Below are 22,185 nucleotides of genomic sequence, written 5' to 3' on the forward strand. Positions count from 1 at the left end.
AAGATCATTGATGAAGCAGCTGAAGATGGTTGGGCCTAGGACACTGCTTTGAGGAACTCCTGCAGCAATGTTCTGGGGCTGAGATCATTGGCCCTTAACATCCACAAGCATCTTCCTTTGAGCCAGATATAGCTCCAGCCAGTGGAGAATTTTCCCTGATTCCTATTGAACTCAGTTTTACTTGGGCTCCTTGATGCCATTCTCCATCAAATGCTGCCTTGATGTCAAGGGCAGTCTCACCTCACCTCTTGAGTTTAACTCTTTTGTTCATGTTTGGACCAAGACTGTAATGAGGTCTGGAGCCAAGTGGTGTTGGTGGAACCCAAACTGAGCATTAGTGAGCAGGTTATTGGTGAATAAGTCCTGCTTGATTGCACTGTTGATGACATGTTCCATCACTTCTGTGATTGAGAGTAGACTGCTGGGGTGGTAATTGGCTGGATTGGCTTTATCCTGCTTTTTGTGGACAGGATATACCTGGACAATTATCTACTTTGTTGGCTGAATGCCAGTGTTGTTAATGTACTGGAACAGCTTGGCTAGGGGCGCAGCTAGTTATGGAGAACAAGTTACGAACATACAAACTTATGAATTAGGAGCAGAAGGAGGCCATTCAGCCCCTCAAGCCTGCTCCGCCATTCAATAAGATCATGGCTGATCTGTTTGTGTCTCGAATTCCACACTTCCATTTACCCCGATAACCTTTGATTCCCTTGACTAACAAGAATCTACCTACCTCCTCCTTATAAATATTCAATGACCCCGCCTCCTCCACCTCTGAGGCAGAGAGTTCCAAAGTCGCACAACCCTCTGAGAGAAAAAATTTCTCCTCATCTCTATCCTAAAAGGATGACTCCTAATTTTAAAACCGTGTTCCCCAGTTCTGGACTCGCCCACAAGAGGAAACATCCTTTCCACATCCACCTTGTCAAGACCGTTCAGGATCTTATATATTTCAATCAAGTCTCCCCTCACTCTTCTAAACTCCAGTGAAAACAAGCCCAGTCTGTCCAATCTTTCCTCATAAGACAACACGCTTATTCCAGATATCAATCCAGTAAACCTCCTTTGAACCGCCTCCAAAGGATTTACATTCTTCCTTAAATAAGGAGACCAAAACTGCGCGCACAGTTTTCAGCACTAGAGCTAGGACCTTGTCAAGGCCCATAGCCTTTGCTGTATCCATTGCACTCAGCAAATCCTTGATATCACATGGAGTGAATCGAATTGGCTGAAGACTGGCATTTGTGATGTTGGAGACCACAGGAGGTGGCTGGGATGGAACATCTGCTCGGCACTTCTGAAGATGGATGTAAACGCTTCAACCTTGTCTTTTACACTCACGTGCTGGGCTCTGCCATCATTGAGGATGTAAATGTTCTTGGTTGGAGCCTCCTCCGTCCATTTGTTGTTTAATTGTCCATCAGCATTCACGACTGAATGTGACAGCACTGCAGAGCTTTGACCTGATCTGTTGGTTGTGGGATTGCTTAACCCTGTCTTTGGGGAAAGCTTCCACTTTTTAACATGCATATAGTCCTGTGTTGTAGCTTCACCAGGCTGGCACCTCATTTTTAGGTATGCCTGGTGCTGGTCCTGGCATGCTCTCCCACACTCCTCATTGATTCTCCTGTAATCCCACACCAGACAGTGTCCTGCTACTGGTAAGCAGTGTAAAGCCTGTGGAAAACACAATCACTTTTCTAGTGTTTGTAGTTCATCAACAAAATCAGCTACTAAGACCAATACCAACAGAAGGCTGCCACGTATGCATACCACAGTAAAAGGATAAGAGAATGTAGCCAACATAGAGGCGAATGACCCAGAACATAATTTTGTCCTCTCTCTCAGACACAGCAAACAGCTACATGCGACAGAGACTATTGGCCTCTTGGACATAGATGTTCTCAAAGACATTAGAGCATCTGTCAATGTCATGGGAGAAAAAACATTCAATAAACTTCAGGATTGCCCCATACTCTGCAAACCATGTAGTGCAAAAATTTTCCCTTACAACAGTGACAAACTGCTGAAAATTTTCAGGACTTTTGAAACGCCAGTTTCATTCAAAGACACTGGAACAAATGCTTTATTCTATGTCATATCTGGAGAAGTGACCTGCTTATCAATTTCCACACAGCAGCAGATCTGTACATGATTGCAGTCACATAGGCGATTCCTTTGCATAACAAAAATATTCTCAACTGTATGCTGATCGCTTCACTGGTATCGACAAGCTGAAAGGTGTTACATGCAAGCTTCATGTAGATCCTAATATGCCCCCAGTTGTGCATCAATGGAGACAAATACCATTTCATGTCAGGAAACAGACAGAGAAGGAACTTCAATGCCTACTTGACCTTGACAATATTGAGAAAGTTGGGGATGAGCCACTCCTTGGGTCTCACCCATACAAGTCATCAAGAAACCCAAGAGTGAGAACCAGATTAGAATCTGCATTGATGTATAATCACCAAAGTAAGTCATACAATGAGAAACACACTTTACACCGACAATCAATGATATCATAGAGAAAGTGAATGGTACTAAAGACTTTGCTAAACTTGACCTCAATGCAGGCTACCATCAAATTAAACTTGCAGAAGAATCAATATATCTTACTGTAATCTCTACTCACATTGGAATTTTATGATACAAGAGGCTCAACATTGGAGTCAACTCAGCAGCTGAGGTATTTTAGCATTGATTCAATCTGCACTTCAAGGACTTGAAGGCAAACTGAACATCAGTGATAACATTCTCATCTATGGCTGCACTGAAAAGGAACTCATGAAATTCAGAGCTACACCACATGTTGGAAAGCAAACAACCCCTTATGACATCCAACCATTTGTTGTGGCCAACACAAAAGAATCAATGGTCACTGCTAAGCATGGTTCACAAATCATCACAAGAAACGTGCCATTCTTCAAAGCATTGAAAACACATTTGTAAACATTGAATCCAATTCCGACATCGACCTCTCAGATGAAGAACATGAGTCAAATGAGACTACACCTATGCCACACAATATCCGAATTGTTAGAAAAAAACATCCATCATACTTAAGTGACTATGTTATGAAGTGAACTATCTAAGTTTATTGTTTACACTTTTGGAAACAAACCATTGAAATGTGCATTTACTAAGAAGGGGAGGGATATAGTGTTCTGCAAATTGTGTTGTGCATTTTGTTCACTTGAGACTACCATACACAGGTGCTAGCAGAAGAACTGGAAAGTGAAAGTGAGAATAAAGAAGAATCGATTGCTTTTGAACAGCAAGCAGTCTCACATCCTTATTAAACTCAGCTGAAACTTACTTCAGTCCTGAAAGCACCACATTCAACATGGAGGAACACTCAACTGAGGGAGGGTGGTAGGTGGTAATGACCAGGAGGTTTCTTTGCCCGCGTTTGACCTAATGGCATGAGACTTCAGAGTCCATGTTGAGGACTCCCGGACCACTCCCTCCAGACTGCATGCACCTGTGCCACCACCTCTGGTGGGTTTGTCCTACTAATGGGATGGACATACCCAGGGATGGTGATGGATGAGTCTGGGATATTGGCTGTAAGGTATGATTCGGTATGACTACGTCAGGCTGTTGTTTGACTAGTCTGTGGGACAGCTCTCCCAATTTTGGTGCTGGTCTGCAGATGTTAGTGAGGAGGACTTTGTATGGTTGAATACCCTGTGTGTGCCGTTTTTCTGCCTAGGTTGATGTCGGGTGGTCCATTGGTTTTATTTTTATGTGACTTTATCATAATGGCTTGATATAACTGAGTGGCTTGCTAGGTCATTTCAGAGTCAATCGCATTGCTATGTGTCTGGAGTAATATATAGACCAGACTGGCTAAGGACGGCAGATATCCTTCCCTAAAGGACATGAGTGAACCAGATTTTTAATCTGGTAATTTGGTAGTTTCATGGTCACCATTGCTGATATTAATTTTTAATTCCAAAAGAAAAAAAAAATCCAGATTTATTTAATTGAATTTAAATCCCTCAGCTGCTGTGGTGGGATTTGTCTCTGGATTACAAGCCCAGTAACAAACAATATGCTACTGTACCGGCTGTGGTTCTGGTGGACAAAGAAATGTGATTAGTGGCAAATTTAGGAATAATGGATTAGTGTAAATAAAGATTGCAAGCAATTCCTAATCAATCTATCGTATCATATGATTTAAAAGCAAATTACTGCGGATGCTGGAAATCTGAAATAAAAACGAAAAATGCTGGAAATACTCAGCAGGTCCGGCAGCATCTGTGGAGAGAGAAGCAGAGTTAACGTTTCGGGTCAGTGACCCTTCTTCAGAACTGGCAAATATATGAAATGTGAAAGGTTATAAGCAAGTAAAGCGGGGATGGGGCAAGAGATAACAAAGGAGAAGGTGTAGACAGGACAAGGTCACAGAATAGCTGAAAAGAAGGTCATGGAGCAAAGGCAAACAATATGTTAATGGTGTGTTGAAAGACAAAGCATTGGTACAGATAGGGTGTTAACGGACTGAAAATTGAACAGCAGTAAGTACAAACATGGAAAAAAAGTGGGCAAGCAAACTGAACAAACTAAGATGAAATAAAATAAAATAAACACAAAAAAATTTCAAAAAGAAAAAATAACTAAAAATAAAAGTAAAATGCGGGGGGGGCCCGTCATGCTCTGAAATTATTGAACTCAATGTTCAGTCTGGCAGGCTGAACAGTAAATAGCTGAATGAACTGAACAGCCGAATCGGTAAATGAGATGCCGTTCCTCGAGCCTGCGTTGATGTTCACTGGAACACTGCAGCAATCCCAGGACAGAGATGTGAGCATGAGAGCAGGGGGGAGTGTTGAAATGGCAAGCAACCGGAAGCTCGGTGTCATGCATGCGGACTGAGCGGAGGTGTTCCGCAAAGGGGTCACCCAGTCTACGTTTGGTCTCCCCACTGTAGAGGAGACCACATTGTGAGCAGCGAATATGGTATACTACATTGAAAGAAGTACAAGTAAGTCACTGCTTCACCTGAAAGGAGTGTTTGAGGTCTGGGATAGTGAGGAGACAGGAGGTAAATGGGCAGGTATTACACCTCCTGCGATTGCAGGGGAAGGTGCCATGGGAAGGGGACGAGGTGGTGGGGGTAATGGAGGAGTGGACCAGGGTGACGCAGAAGGAACGATCCCTTCGGAATGCTGACGGGGAAGGGAGGGGAAGATGCGTTTGGTAGTGGCATCACGCTGCAGGTAGCAGAAATGGCGGTGGATGATCCTTTGGATATGGAGGCTGATGGGGTGGAAAGTGAGGACAAGGGGAACCCTGTCGCAGTTCTGGGAGGGAGCGGAAGGGGTGAGGGTAGAGGTGCGGGAAATGGGCCGGACACGGTTGAGGGCCCTGTCAACCACAGTGGGGGTGAAATTCTCGGTTGAGGAAAAAGGAAGACAGATCAGAAGCGCTGTCATGGAAGGTAGCATCATCAGAGCAGATGCGTCGGAGATGGAGAAACTGGGAGAATGGAATGGAGTCCTTACAGGAGGCAGGGTGTGAAGAAGTGTAGTCGAGGTAGCTGTGGGAGTCGCTGGGATTATAATGGATATTAGTAGACAGCCTATCCCCAGAGATGGAGACAGAGAAGTCGAGGAAGGGAAGGGAAGGGAAGTGTCGGAGATGGATCATGTACAGGTGAGAGAAGGGTGGAAATTTGAAGCAAAGTTGATAACGTTTTCCAGTTCGGGGCGGGAGCAGGAAACAGCACTGATACAGTCATCAATGTACCGGAAAAAGAGTTAGGGGAGGGGGCCTGAGTAGGACTGGAACAAGGAATGTTCAACATATCCCACAAAAAGACAGGCATAACTAGGACCCATGCGGGTACCCATAGCAACACCTTTTACTTGAAGGAAGTGAGTGGAGTTGAAGGAGAAGTTGTTCAAAGTTGTTCAATGTTCAAAGTTGTTCCTATCTTGACTCTATCTTTTCTCCGCTGGTCCAGTCCCTTCCCACCTACATCCGTGACTCTTCTGACGCCCTACGTCATTTTGACAATTTTCAGTTTCCTGGCCCCAACTGCCTCCTCTTCACTATGGATGTCCAATCTCCCTACATCTCCATCCCCCACCAGGACGATTTGAGGGCTCTCTGCTTCTTCCTTGAACAGAGGCCCAACCAGTCCCCATCCACCACCACCCTCCTCCGCCTGGCTGAACTTGTTCTCACATTGCCCACCGACTCTCACAGCTACCTCGACTACATTTCTTCACACCTTGCCTCCTGTAAGGACTCCATTCCATTCTCTCAGTTTCTCCGTTTCCGATGCATCTGCTCTGATGATGCTACCTTCCATGACAGCGCTTCTGATATGTCTTCCTTTTTCCTCAACCGAGGACTTCCCCCCACTGTGGTTGACAGGGCCCTCAACCGTGTCCGGCCCATTTCCCGCACCTCTACCCTCACCCCTTCCCCTCCCTCCAAGAACCGCGACAGGGTTCCCCTTGTCCTCACTTTCCACCCCATCAGCCTCCATATCCAAAGGATCATCCACCGCCATTTCTGCCACCTGCAGTGTGATGCCACTACCAAACGCATCTTCCCCTCCCTTCCCCTGTCAGCATTCCGAAGGGATCGTTCCCTCCGCGACACCCTGGTCCACTCCTCCATTACCCCCACCACCTTATCCCCTTCCCATGGCACCTTCCCCTGCAGTCGCAGGAGGTGTAATACCTGCCCATTTACCTCCTGTCTCCTCACTATCCCAGACCCCAAACACTCCTTTCAGGTGAAGCAGCGATTTACTTGTACTTCTTTCAATGTAGTATACCATGTTCATGCTCACAATGTGGTCTCCTCTACAGTGGTGAGACCAAATGCAGACTGGGTGACCGCTTTGCGGAACACCTCCGCTCAGTCCGCAAGCATGACCCTGAGCTTCCGGTTGCTTGCCATTTCAACACTCCCCCCTGCTCTCATGCTCACATCTCTGTCCCGGGATTGCTGCAGTTTTCCAGTGAACATCAATGCAAAGCAAGCTCGAGGAACAGCATCTCATTTACCGATTAGGCACACTACAGCCTGCCGGACTGAACATTGACTTCAATAATTTCAGAGCATGACGGGCACCCCCCACCCCCCCCACCCCCACAATTTACTTTTATTTTTAGTTATTTTTTCTTTTTCTTTTTTATATATTTTTTTGTGTGTTTATTTTATTTTATTTCATCTTAGTTTGTTCAGTTTGCTTACCCACTGTTTTTTTCCATGTTTGTATTTGCTGCTGTTCAATTTTCAGTCCGTTAACACCCTATCTGTACTAATGCTTGTCTTTCAACACACCATTAACATATTGTTTGCCTTTGCTCCATGACCTTCTGGTCAGCTATTCTGTGACCTTGCCCTATCTACACCTTCTCCTTTGCTATCTCTTGCCCCACCCCCACTTTACTTGCTTATAACCTTTCACATTTCATATATTTGTCAGTTCTGAAGAAGGGTCACTGACCTGAAACATTAATTCTGCTTCTCTCTCCACAGATGCTGCCAGACCTGCTGAATATTTCCAGCATTTCTTGTTTTGTATCATATGATTTAACTGGCAGTCATTTCAAGGCTCAATTTAAAGCATCAGCATGTGACCCAGTCCATTGTGTTTCCAACTTCTGCCCTTATTTTATCTTCCCTTTTGTTCCCTTAAACATTGCTGCTCTCTTTCCAATTTTAAGTGGCTAAAAGCTTATTCCTTAACCCTTATTAAACTCTGCATGTGCTCTTGAAATCCAGATATTGCTTCTTTTTGCTCTGTTAGAATTAGCAGATCAATGTACTCTTGGACTTGTCGGGGGATAATGGCACCTCACTGCTACATTCCTTATTCACATATTTTATTTTTTTATTTATTTAGAGATACAGCACTGAAACAGGCCCTTCGGCCCACCGAGTCTGTGCCGACCATCAACCACCCATTTATACTAATCCTACACTAATCTCATATTCCTACGGGCGGCACAGTGGCGCAGTGGTTAGCACCGCAGCCTCACAGCTCCAGCGACCCGGGTTCAATTCTGGGTACAGCCTGTGTGGAGTTTGCAAGTTCTCCCTGTGTCTGCGTGGGTTTTCCCCGGGTACTCCGGTTTCCTCTCACAACCAACAGACTTGCAGGTTGGTAGGTAAATTGGCCATTATAAATTGCCCCTAGTATAGGTAGGTGGTAGGGAAATGTGGGGATGTGGTAGTTTAGTTTAGTTTAGAGATACAGCACTGAAACAGGCCCTTCGGCCCACCGAGTTTGTGCCGACCATCAACCACCCATTTATACTAATCCTACACTAATCCCATATTCCTACCACATCCCCACCTGTCCCTATATTTCCCTACCACCTACCTATACTAGGGGCAATTTATAATGGCCAATTTACCTACCAACCTGCAAGTCTTTTGGCTGTGGGCGGAAACCGGAGCACCTGGAGAAAACCCACGCAGACACAGGGAGAACTTGCAAACTCCACACCATGAATATATTTTCTGCATTTTTTATTAAATCATTCTCTGTTACATCTCCAACCTTTCTGACTTCTCTTTATCAGCAAGTTTCACTCAGTGGTATTGAAAGACTTCATAAGTCAACTTCAAATATGCTGCTTAAAGTTGACAATTTGCGCAGGTCTTGCATTAGGCTCACATCAAGGTAAGGGATGGCTTTCTGAAAGCCACAGGAATTTCCTAGCATTTTATCTTATGCCTATGCCTGAGGACTTTTTGCAGTCAATTGCTCTAATATTTTTAATCCATTTCTGACAAGCAAGAGATTAAGATGTTACTTATATTTATGTTCTTACTTTGTTCTTATGGTGCTATAAACTCGTCACTGCAAAAGAAAGTATTGACATTTTCCTTCAATGTAAGCAGACATTTTCTTGAGTGGGAATTTTCCTCCTGTGTTCTTATTTTTCTAGTTTCTTCTGTTGCCTGTTACTAGCTAGCGTTTAATCTAAATATTTCAAACGGGAATGATGGGAAAAATTTGATGCACAGTGGGAAAAGAATGAATATCAATATTGTTCGCATCACTTGTCAGCAGGGATCGAGTGATTTCCAGATTCTTCAAGGTAGTGGTTTGTCTTTAATTTAGTTAAATACTGATGGTAATGCAAGCTTCATGTAATTTAAACAACTTAGAAAGTCTAAACGCCAAGATTGTATGCATTTGAAGAAATCGTTGCAGTAATACTTAGAAGTCAGAAAGCCCACCAGTGCCATTCTTAAATGGTCTACTTCATAGTGACAATAAAAGTAGCCTTCCTTCAGCAAATTTGCAAATGTCACTGTTTTAGTGGGGGTACAGTGATGATAATTAACTGTTCACTGTTTCAGCAATGACAGAATTGTTAAAGTCCCAGCAGATTATGGTATAAGTGGAGCCTTTGTGTCATTGAATGGGCCCTCAATGTAGATGTGCCATTAAAATGGTGCAAGACACAGATCCCGCCTCAAGCATTTGGGGGATCCCCAGCTGCATTTTACAGCGCTCAGGTCGTTCTGATCCTGCCTCCAAGAGTTGCCAGCCAATCAGAGGGCTGGCAGCTCAGCACTCCCAGCAGTGCCACTGGCAGCAGTGGCCAGTGCTGGTACTGCAGAATGCTCAGGACCTGGAGCAGCCAAGGAGCTCGGAGTGCAGGTAACTGGGGCAGGCTCACTAGGGCCTGTCAGACAGACCACGGCAAGGGGTGTTGGGGGTGGTGGTGGTGGCTGGGTGTGGTGGTTGTTGAGGGCGTGGGAGGGGATATTGGTGCAGCAGCAGCCTTTGCTGCCAGGCGCCCTCCGGGGGCCACAGATTGCCCAAGCAGGTCCCCCACAAACCCCCCAAAGTCCAGCCCACAAAAAGATCACCAGGTTTTTCTTGATGGCCTACCCACATGGCAGGGCTCCTACCAGCTGCTGGTAAAATACCAGCGGCGACAGGAAGAGATCCTTAAGTGGCCATTAATTGGCCACATAAGGGCTTCAATTGGTCTCTGGGCAGGAAGGCTGTCCTCGACCTTCCCTGCCCCTGACAAAATTCGGTGGCATCAAGAAAGCAACAGACACTCCACCTTCCTTCACTATTTTATAGGCACTCCCTGCCTGCGCTTCGAGGGCTGAGAAAATTCAGCCCACAGAGTCATTTATGGCACAGAAAGAGGCCATTTGGCCTATCAAGTCTATACCAGCTCTCTGTAGAGCAATCTAATCAGCCACATTCCCCTGCTGTATCTCCATAACCCTGCAAGCTCATTTCCCTCAAGTGCCAATTCAGTTTTCTTTTGAAATCATTGATCGTCTCTGCTTCCACTGCCCACCGAGGCAGTGAGTTCCATATCATTTCCACTCACTGAGTAAAAAAGTTCTTCCTCACATCCCCTCTATATCTCTTGCCCAAAACCGAAAATCTGTATCCCCCAGTCCTTGTTCCATCTGCTAATTGGAACAACCATTCTTTGTCTACCTTATCTAAACCTGTCATAATGTCGTACTCTTCTATCAATCACCCCTCAACCTTCTTTGCTCCAAGGAGAACAACCCTAGTTTCTCCAAACTAATCTTGTCACTAAAATCCCCCATCCCTGGAATCATTCTGGTAAATCTCCTCTGCACCCTCTCAAGGACCCTCACATCCTTCCTAAAGTGCGGTGACCAGAACTGAACACAATACTCTAATTGTGGCCTAACCAGAGCTTTAGAAAGGTTCAGCATAACTTCCTTGCTTTTGTACTCCTTACTTCTATTTATGAAGCCCAAGATCCCATATGCTTTGCTAACCACTCTCTCGATACATCCTGCCACCTTCAAAGATCTATGCACAAAAACCCCCAGGTCCCTCTGTTCCTGTACACTCTTTACAACTGTGCCATTATGTATATATTGTCCCTCCCTATTCCTTCTGCCAAAATGCATCAGCTCACACTTCTGTATATTAAATTCCATCTGCCATTTGTCTGTCCATTCTGCTAGCATATCCATATCATATTGCAGTTGATTGATATCATTCTCACTGTTTGTCACACCTCCAAGTTTGGTATCATCAGCAAATTCTAAAATTTTACTCTGTATTCCAATATCTAAGTCATTTACATATATCAAAAAAGCTGTGATCCTAGCACTGACCCTTGTGGAATACCATTGTCTATCATCCTCCAGTCTGAAAAATAACCATTTACCACAACTCGCAGTTTTCTGTCCTTAAGCCAAATTTTATCCAAGCTGACACTGACCCTTTTCCATGAGCCTCATTTTTGTTAACCAGACTTTTATGTGGTACTTTTTAAAATGGTTTCTTAAAATCCATATAGACAATGTCCACTACATTCCCTTCATCACCCTTCTCTGTTACTTCATCAAAACATACAACTAGTTTAGACAAACATAATCTGCTTTTTACAGATCCTGTTGGCTCTCCTTAACTAACTCCAACCTCTCTAAGTGCCAGTTAATTTTTTTCTTGATTCTGTAGGAAATTCTGGGCCAGTATTCCTCTGTATTGTCCAATAAGAGATATTCCCTGCAAGGTGAGATAGACTTATTTGTTTTGTTTTAACGAAATTGAGTTGGTATAATTATGTTTTCGTTTGACAAGTGCAGACATAAACTAATGAAACATACACCTTCAGGTCTGGATCTCTGGCTGCTGTAAGCTCAACAGAATTGCTGTGGTGCAGATTTCTCTGAAGGAGAATGGGTTCATTTACGTTTTATAGTGGAAACGTAAACCTAGGAAGCTTGTCGTTATTAATCAGTGGAATCTCTCTGGGGGACGCATGCCCTGCTAAGACCTGGACAGTAATGAAGTATTGAATGAGCAAAGGCAATTTAGCCTATTTAGCTTGCTCTTCCCACAGAGTAAGGTAAAATTTGCACTGTGCCTTTGTCTGGGCGAAAGTAGTGAGCAGAGACAAGGTGAATCCCCAATGTGAGGAGGTTAAAAAAAAATCAGACAAGAAATGTTGTAATGCTACTTTAAAGAACGGAGAAGAAATAGGGTGCACTGTGCATAGTCAGGAAGATAATCTAGTTAATTGTTCATGAAACACCCTGAAGATGTGAACTACAACACCAATTAAACAATGTTTATAACTGAATAAGTTGTTTTAGTGGTATTGCGATTAATTAGCACAAATAATAGGGAAAGATTTAATACATAACATTAATAGCAATGCAAAATCTGTTTCCAATTTCAGTTTATCCCTTACTCTGAATCCTTCCTCTGGTACCTGTGAGCTATGTTTCACATCTAATCACAATCAATGGATAGAAAATTTTATGTGAATATGGAAAGATTTGATAGCCTCAATTGTCCAGTCTTCTTCTGCCAGTGGAATGGTAGAACCTGGCCAGGCCCTAATAATCTAGTGAGATTATTAAAACGTGAAAAATACGAGATATGAACCCCCAGACCAATTTCAAGAATTACACGCCAAGATATCATGTTTTAAGACGTTTATTATCGTAAGTAAACTAAAAGAAATACCCAGTTAACTGAATAGTATAATAATACTTATTAAAATGCTTGAAAGCCTCACACCATACTTATACGTTACACTGTCCTTTTTGATGGTGAAATCCTTTGTGGTTAAAAGTCCCAAACTCCTTCCAGTTGCAGTGGGTTGGATCTCCCAGACTATTTCAAAAATCTATGTTCTCTTTGGTCACTCCTCCGAGCACTTCCGACCTGGACGTCCGTGAATAAGGCATTTCCTGGCGATTCTGCTCTACCTCTCCGCAAGCTTCGACTTTCAAAACAGTCTTAGCAGTCTTTTACTGTAACAGGCTTCTGAGAGCAGGTGTCTCCTCTCTTTCTTGAGGCCACAACCACCAGTTTCATCTCTTACAGCCTGCTGTGAAACTGCAACTACTGTGCTCTCTTCTTCCAGCCTGCCTTGAGGCCACAACCATTGGTTTCTTCTCTTACAGCCTGTTTACCTTCTGAAAGTCTGCTAAATTTACCTGGACTCAGGAGTCAATAGCTTTTTCTATTCCAAAAATGCAGAGTCCAGAAGTCTGGTTTCACAAAGCCACTTGGGCCTTTCCATTGTTCCCAGATGCTAACAGCTGCCTGGTACATTTACATCTTCTGAATTACTGACTCCCTATTTTACGAGCTGAAAGTCTTGGAAGGCGAAACCCATTGTTCTCCAGGTGTTAGCCCTGCAGTATCTGTTTTTCAGAAGAAAGTCTTTGATCTGTGTTCTCTGTTGTCCTGGTAACCTTTCGCAGAGGGGAAGTGAGGTCACCTGACCTTCCAGACTCCATCTTCAATTTTTAAAAATCACACTTTTTTCCAACATAATCATGTTACAAGGTCCAGTGTTCATAATACTACCTAATGTACCTTCAGGATTTTCAGGCATAAGTGACAGATGTCAGGCATGATTACATTGTCCCAAATATGGGTAGCCGCATAATCCAAGGATGCAAATAATTGAATGAGGTTTTATGATATAATTCCCATCACCTGACGCATTGGGCATCAGGAAAGTCAGCATGTCCTATCTCAGGAATTCTCTCAGGGGTTTCTCCTGGTCAATCGCCCTAACTTTGGCAGAAGATCGGCAGAAACCCTATTTAGATGTCTTCCCAGTGTTACCACTGGTCTTCTGTCGAAGTCACAGCTACCACTTGGGGGAATTCCTAAAGAAGTTTGGTCCAGCAGTGCTATTGGCCAGGGAGAAGTTCAAAATGTTAATAGCTGGTTTGCTGTGGGCTGATAGGCAAAAGGCAAATGTTGACATTTTTTTCATGTAAAAGCATTTTAGATTCTCCAGCCAGCAACACCAACTGTGGAATATTCCCTCTCTCATGCTCACCTGAGGCAGGTGCCCCAGCAGCACAGTAAATAATCCCATTTTCCATCTGAATTATGTTTCCTACATTACAATCGTGACTGTACTTCAAAAATACTTCATTAGTCGTAAAGTGTTTGGGACATCCTGAGGTCATGGAAGACACTATAATCAATGCAAGCGTTTCTTTCTAAATCAACCAGACCATGAGAAATGGGCCAGCACTTGAATGGACAGTTGGAAGGCCAACCCCGTTGAAGATCCACATTCATTGCAGTAAACAGGAAAATCAGACTCATTTCTAATGGAATTGTAAAAATATTCTTAGAAATGGCAATCTGGAAAAAAATTTCCTCCGCTTTTTTATTACATTCTGTCTACTTCATAATTAGCTTTAAAAATTACATCTCTTCCTGTAGTGAAAAAATAGGGGTTAATTGCTTTTGTACAGATTAATCAAAAGCAGATTAATTCTGATTAGTGGAAGATGCAAATATGAGAGTGTGACAAAACCTTGATATTAGTTGTTATCATCCTACATATTTCCATCAAATTTTGAAGTTTATAGATAGAATAATATAGATATAACATTAAATATATAAAAGGAAGATATCTTTCCTGGTGGAGGTCTTTTTAAATATTTGAGTTCAGATTGTTTGCCAAACATTAAATTTTTTGTAATTTAAACTTCATTTTCTGCTTTTATTGCTGAGCTGTATCTTCATACCTACAAATATAGCCCTAAGCTGATGCTGCCTCCAACTGGCTACCCCTTGTAAAATTTATTTTTCTGTACTGCAGTCTCTTTTTATTTTTTATGCAAAAAGATCTTGTGCATTTTTTTGGAAACCTGCTGTTTTCAAAAGATTAATTGGTACCAGCACAGTCTGCATCAAGCAAAAATCACACCATCAATATACTTTTCAAAGTATTGCACAAGTTTGAAACAGCTTATTCTGCCTCTTTCTGCTCATTTGCAAAAAACTAATGACATCAACATGCTTTAGTATCAACAGATCGGCTGTGAAGTGAAGCTCTATGAATTGACACCTATTAAAATAGTGGGGAAAGGAATACTCATTTGTCAGGTAGTGTCATTTCAAGGCCACACAGTTACTTTATATTTTTGATAATAGATCGAGCCATAGAAATTACTTTGTCATTGTAGAAGGATATTATTTCTGCCCATTACTGATTTATGGGCGACTGCTTCTGACTGAAATTTAATTTTGTTTTGCTGCATAATATTTCTCAGATGACTGAAGTTAATAAATACTAGCTTCCCTTTGGTTCCGACAGCTTTGGGTACAAAAGCAACATACAGTATTTGGCTTCCAGTTGAGACAAATTTAACATTTGGGTGAAATTTACCTCCCAGTCAGGTGTAACAGTGGATAATATCAAAATTATAATTTCATTTAATTCTAGGATTATAATTGCAGATACAAACTGGTAGTCAGGCATTCTGAGAAAGTTCTCAGGTCTCCCTGGCTCTGCTGCACCTCACAGGCATCCTGTCAGTTTGACCACGGAGCAGCACAAATGAGGTGTGACTCTGCAATTCAGTGTTTCCAATGGGCAGTGCTGCTGCAGGAAATGCATTGTGAGTGTGAGACCTGTGAGTTTCCATCCTTTAATTTTAATTGCAGCGAGTGTTTGATCATGGAATCACCCCAATGATGTAAAAGGGAGAGGAGGGTCATCAAAACTCCAAATTCTTTGCAATGGGCATTTTCTTCTACACTGAACTTGAGAGTTGCAGGAGAAATGCATTTAAAGGTGTTCACCTATTGGTTTTGTTCTGGCTTGCTTTAAGTTTAGAGGTACAGCACTGAAACAGGCCCTTCGGCCCACCGAATCTGTGCCGACCATCAACCACACATTTATACTAATCCTACACTAATTCCATATTCCTACCACATCCCCACCTGTCCCTATATTTCCCTACCACCTACCTATACTAGGGGAAATTTATAATGGCCAATTTACCTATCAACCTGCAAGTCTTTGGCTTGTGGGAGGAAACCGGAGCACCCGGAGGAAACCCACGCAGACACAGGGAGAACTTACAAACTCCACACAGGCAGTACCCGTAATCGAACCCGGGTCACTGGAGCTGTGAGGCTGCGGTGCTAACCACTGTGCCGCCGTTGATATGTCATTCTCTAAAGATCTGTGCGTTGAACTTTTCCTCCTTTCTGTTTTATTTTCACTTTTCTCCTGAAGAGACTAATTTTTCAGATATGATTTGACAGGTGCAGCCACCCATCATTACCTTATTGTGAGGGATGTATCCACAGCCATGGCTGCTCTCCAGTACCTTGCCTCTCTCACTGGTCATCCCTCAGTTGCTTTGGTACTGGAGCTTGTGGGGTGTTGTGTAGCTGATGTACAGCCCAATGTCAATTTCCTGGACTTGCCAAGACTTTTTTTAATGAGGTTTTGTCAATGACCAGAGCAGGCTGAATTTTACCAGCCCCTTGATGCCGTGGGTCATGGTGGGGAGGCCCGTAGAATGCTAGTGGGAGCAGCCCGCCATGACCCACGACGCTGAGAAGGCCCTGCTGGATATTAGCAGCGGCGGCGAGGCCTCAGTGTGGCCTCTGCACCCCCCCACCAGCCCCCCGCCACCAAGCGGAAGGGCCTTCATTAAAATATTACAGTGAGGATAATTAAAATGCAAATTAACTTACCTGCTGACGGTTGCTGTCCCACGCCGATTTTACGGCCAACCGGCTGCAACCCGCACACCTTTGCTGCTCATTTGGAGTTCCGAGGCGAGACACTGGTGGGGAGGGGGGAGGAATACAATTATCAGGACGGGGGAAAGTGGGGAAAACTATTCCTATTGGTTGTGGGGTTTGTTGGAAGGGGTTGAGTGTCAAAGATACTCAAGTTCAGGGAAGAAAGTTTGGAATTTCAAAAAGTGTATTTTTGGGGAGACAGGTCAATTTATGTGTTGATGACTCAGTGGGGGCATGGGAGAGGGGAGTCCATGTTGAATTAAATGTTTATTAAATAGTTTAATCACACCGGGACCTTTAAATATGTTAATATATCCTGAAGGGCTTGAAGCCCTTTAAAAGTGGCACCAGGCACCATTGCCAGGGAAGCGGTGGCTGCCCCCTCTACATCATTGGGGGCGGCCGCTTTGCCCCCTCCATTTAAATGAGCCCCCGTGTGTCATATCGTGGGGCCTGTGCGGCGGCACGTCCGTGAAATTCAGCCCGGTGAATCTGGAAAGTTTACTTTGGCGTTACTGCCAGTTGCACAAACTGGCATGTTGGAAATCAGCTACGCTCGTCCTCACTAGGCCATGTTGGTGGAAGGTTAAACTTGGGGGGACTATCATACTCTAGCACAATTCTCTTACCTGATGCACATGAAGTTACTAAATGACAGAAACCCTAGAAGACCTTGGCTAGTTGTTTCCCTTCTATCCCAGGGACACTGAGATACGTACACTCCCACAATATAGCATTTTTGAACTTTGGGCAGGCAGATAGACCATAATTGTTCTTTCCTGGTCTTGTACCTTTGCATGTTCCTGTCGGACCCCTACTGACACACACACTGAGGATAGAACCTAGATCTCTCCTGGTCTGCATGAGTGGGAAACAAGATGGCAGATGGAGTATAATGTGAGGAAGTGTGAGGTTATTCACTTTGGTAGTAAGAATAGAAAAGCAGAATATTTTTGAAAAGGTGAGAGACTTGTAAATATTGATGGTCAGAAGGACTTGGGTGTACTTGTACAAGGAACACAAATTTAGCATGCAGGTACAGCAAGCAATTAAGAACGCGAATGGAACGTTTGCCTTCATTGCAAGGGGATTGGAGTACAACAATAAAGAGGTCTTGCTACAATTATAATGGGCTTTGGTGAGACCACACCTGGAGTACTGTGTGCAGTTTTGGTCTCTATTTTTAAGAAAAGATATACTTGCATTGGTGGTGGTACAGCAAAGGTTTACTAGATTGGTCTCTGGAATGAGGGGGTTGTCCTATGATGAGAGACTGAGTAAATTGGGTCTATATTCTCTAGAGTTTAGAAGAATGAGAGGTGATCTCATTGAAACATACAAGTTACTGAAGGGTTTGACAGGGTAGACACTGAGAGGTTGTTGCTCCTGGCTGGGGAATCTAGAAAACGGCAGCACAGTTTCAGGATAAGGGGCTGATCATTTAGGACTGAGATGAGGAGAAATTTCTTCACTCAAAGGCTTGTGAATCTTTGCAATTCTCTATCCCAGAGGGTTGTAGATGCTCCATTGTTGAATATATTTAAGACTGGGATAGATAGATTTTTGGTCTTGCAGGGAATCAAGCAATAGGGGAAGTGGACGGAAAATTGTTGAAGCCGAAGATCAGCCATGATCATATTGAATGGCAGAGCAGGCTTGAGGGGCGTATGGTCTACTCCTGCTCCTTTTTCTTATTTCTTATGCGGGATCAGGAGGAGAGATGAAGACAGGAAAGAGGGATGGAGGGAGAAATGGAGACAGGAATGCGGGATTGGAGGAGAGACTGGGGAAAGGGAGATCTGGGGAGAGACTGGGAGTGGGGATCAGGGAGGAATGGTGACTAGGGAAAGGGGGACCAGGGGACAGATGGAAACTGGGGAACGGGGGATCAGGGGATGAGAGGAAGAATAGGAATGGGGATCAGGGGAAGAGTTTGGGGAATAGAGTGGATGCATACGGAGCCAGGAACACCAGCAGCAACAGTAAGGTGGTCAATGGGAGCTACACTGAGCGAGGAACAGCCAGAATAAGGGTGAGTGAAACTTGGGACCTTGCTGTGGGTAGACAGTGAGAGATTATTTCCACTAGTAGGTGAATGTGGAACAAGCAGATGGAAGCAAAGGATTCTCACTGGAAGAAACAAGAAAGAAAGGAAGAGGGAGCTCATGAACTGAGGGCTATTAGACCATGCTTTTGCTTTTATTTTATGCTATTAGACCGTGCCTTGCTTTGGACAGTCCTAATCCATTTCATAGGAGGTATAAGTCCAAAGTACAAAATGTAATATAAGTCAGCACTGATTGGACTAACAATTTCACTGTTGATGGTAAATGTTGATGTTCAGAGGGACTTGGGTGTACTCCCAGGCATCAACTCAGTGACTTTCAGCCACAAAGTTGGAGTTAACGTCTCCCACCTTTCATGGTCAAGATGCCATCCGTCTTGACCCTGCCTGCCTGATTCCCACCCCAAGCTAAACTTGGAACTAAACAGTAAGGGAGACGAAAGAGAGTACGAGATAATTACAGGAAAAGGAGTCTTTTTAAAAAAAAGATCTTTGAGCAAATATATATTTATAACTGAAATACTAAACCAAACAGATTTCTACTTGCACCACCAAATTGTAAAAGTAATGTCACACATAGTTTACATTCTCTTCATGCAACTGTTCCCGCAATTGTTATCATGAAGGTTTCTTGATATGATTTTGTGTGGCTGTAACTCAACTGTGTTATTCTCTGCCATTATATAACAATTTAACATTGTAAATTTCATCAATGAATTTTCGAAATGTATTTGTGTAGAAGGTATCTGTCCACCAGATGGCACTGCATTCTTACGTATTGGCTGATCAATATAATCAATCAAACCTTTCTTTGGCCGGAATTTTACTTTCATCGGACGGGAGCATCCACCGACTGAAAAGTTGGTGGTGATCCCATCTCCGCCTGGCCTGGGGATCCGGACCGCATTTTAGGGTTGCTATGCCCTTAATTGATCTTCTGGCCAACCAGCAGGCTGGCAGTTCTTAGTCCCAGCAATGCCACCGGGAGCGATGGCCACAGCTGAGACTGCAACCCAGCATCAACAAGAAGAGGAAGGACGCACTGGCAAAAGGTAAATTTTTGGGGCATCGCCGGGGTGATCAGTCGGGCCTTGGCAAGGCAAGGGTGGTCAATTGGGGGGACTGGGGGTGTGATGGGTGTTGTGGGTGGTTAGGGCATGGGGGCAGCCCTCTGTCAGGCACAAGGCCCCCCCTCACCCCTCCCCCAGGCCATCAGAAAGCCGCCTGCTTTTGTCAGATGGCTTTTCTCAGGCCTGGGCTGCCCAACCGGCCAAGGGTAAAATCCCCTTGGCGGTGGGTGATGGTCCTTAAGTGGCCACTTAAGGGCCTTGATTGGCCTGGGGCGGGTGGGCTGTTTTTCGCCACCACTGCCCTGCGTTAAGTGGCAGCAGAGGCAAAAGCGGGTCGGGAAGAGCCCCCCGAGCCTCCTGCTCCATTTTACGCACTCCCTCCCCACCCCCCGCCACTAACCCACTCTTTGTCGGGGGCGTAAACTTCCAGCCTGTGTCTCTGTACTAATTAGTCGATGATTAGACTTTGCTTAAATCTGCAGTGAAGAGATTATGGCCATAATGTGGGGGCAATGTTGAAAGAAAAAGCACATAAAGTCGTCTATTACTTTGAAGTGAAGTCATTTATTACGTAAGTAAACAAAACAGCCATATTATGCACACACAGATCTCACAAACAGCTATGAAAGGATTGACAATTTAATCTGTTATAGTGACATTGTTTATGGGAGAAATATTGGTGAAGACACTGGAGGCGCTCCTGCAGCAGTCACATCCAATTTGCTATCAGTGATTTTAACAAGTTGTTATATTTGTTTAGGTTTCTTACATTGCATATTCTTGTGAGGCAGAGGGTATGGCTGAGGTACTAAGTGAATACTTTGCATCTGTCTTCACTAGGGAAGAGTAAAGGAAGAGGCAGTGGATCAGATGAAAATAGATAAAAAGAATGCACTTAAAAGTTTGACAATCCTCTAAGTAGAGAAATCACCTCATGCAGATGGGATGTATCCTAGGTTACTGAGGGAAGTAAGGGTGGATATTGCAGAGGCCCTGGCCACAATCTTCCAATCCTCCTTAGATATGGGGCTGCTGCCAGAGGACTGGAGGATTCCAAATGTTGTCCCCCTGTTCAAAACAGGGAGAGAGGGATGAACCTGGAAAATACAGGCCAGCCTACTTTTAGAGACAATAATCCAGGACAAAATGAATTGGCATTTGGAAAAGTATGGTTAATAATGAAGGTCAGCACAAATTTATTAAAGGTAAGTTCATTGATGAAATAATGGAAAGGGTTGATGAAGGTAGTGTGATTGATGTTATGTATATGAACTTCCAAAAGGCATTTGACAAAGTACCAGATAATAGACTTGTTAGTATTAGTAAAGCCCGTAGGATTAAAGGGACTGTGGCAACATGTATACAAAATTGTAAGGCACAGGAAGCAGTGAGTAATGTTAGAACCATAGAAAAGTTACGACACAGAAAGCGGCCATTCAGCCCATTGTGTCTGCGCCAGCAGAAAAAACTATCCCCCCAATTTAATCCCACCGTCCAGCGCCTGGTCCGTAGCCCTTGCAGGTTACAGCACTTCAAGCGCAGGTACCTTTTAAATGAGTTGAGGGTTTCTGCCTCCATCACCGATCCGGGCAGTGAATTCCAGACACCCACCACCCTCTGGGTGAAAAAGTTTTTCTTCATGTCCCCTCTAATCCTTCTACCAATCACCTTAAATCTGTGCCCCCTGGTAAGTGACCTCTCCACTAGGGGAAACAGGACCTTCCTGTCTACTCTATCAAGGCCTCTCATAATTTTGTACACCTCAATTAAGTCATCCTTCAGCCTCCTCTGTTCTAAGGAAAACAACCCTAGCCTATCCAATCTTTCTTCACAGCTGCAACTTTCAAGCCCTGGCAACATTCTTGAAAATCTCCTCTGTACTTCTTTTAATGTGGTGACCAGAACTGTAGGCAATACTCCAACTGAGGCCTAACCAGTACTTTATACAGTTCCAGCCCTGCATCCCTGTTTTTGTATTGTATACCTTGACCAATAAAGGAAAGCATTCCACATGCCTTCTTCACTACTGTATTTACCTGTCCTGCCACCTTCAGGGACCTGAGGACATGCACTCCAAGGTCTGTCACTTCTTCTACCCCTCTCAATATCCTCCTGTTTATTGTGCATTCCCTCGCTTTGTTTGCCCTCCCCAAAAGCATTACCTCACACTTTTCCGGATTGAATTCCATTTGTCACTTTTCCGCTCACTCAACCAAACCATTGATATCATTCTGGAATCCACAGCTATCCTCTTCACTATCAATTTTTGCATCATCTGCAAATTTCCCAATTGTGTCTTCCACATTTAAGCCACAAACAGCAAGGGACCCAACACTGAGCCCTGTGGAATGCCACTGAAAACCGTCTTCCATTCGCAAAAACATCCGTCGACCATTACAATTTATTTCCTGTCACTGATCCAATTTTGGATCCAACTCACCACATTCCCTTGTATCCCATGGGCTTTTACTTTTCTGACCAGTTGTTTTTCAGGCTGGAGGGAAGTATACAGTGGTATG

The sequence above is a fragment of the Heterodontus francisci genome, chromosome 3 (assembly GCF_036365525.1).
Source record: "Heterodontus francisci isolate sHetFra1 chromosome 3, sHetFra1.hap1, whole genome shotgun sequence".
NCBI classification, from domain to species: Eukaryota; Metazoa; Chordata; class Chondrichthyes; order Heterodontiformes; family Heterodontidae; genus Heterodontus; species Heterodontus francisci.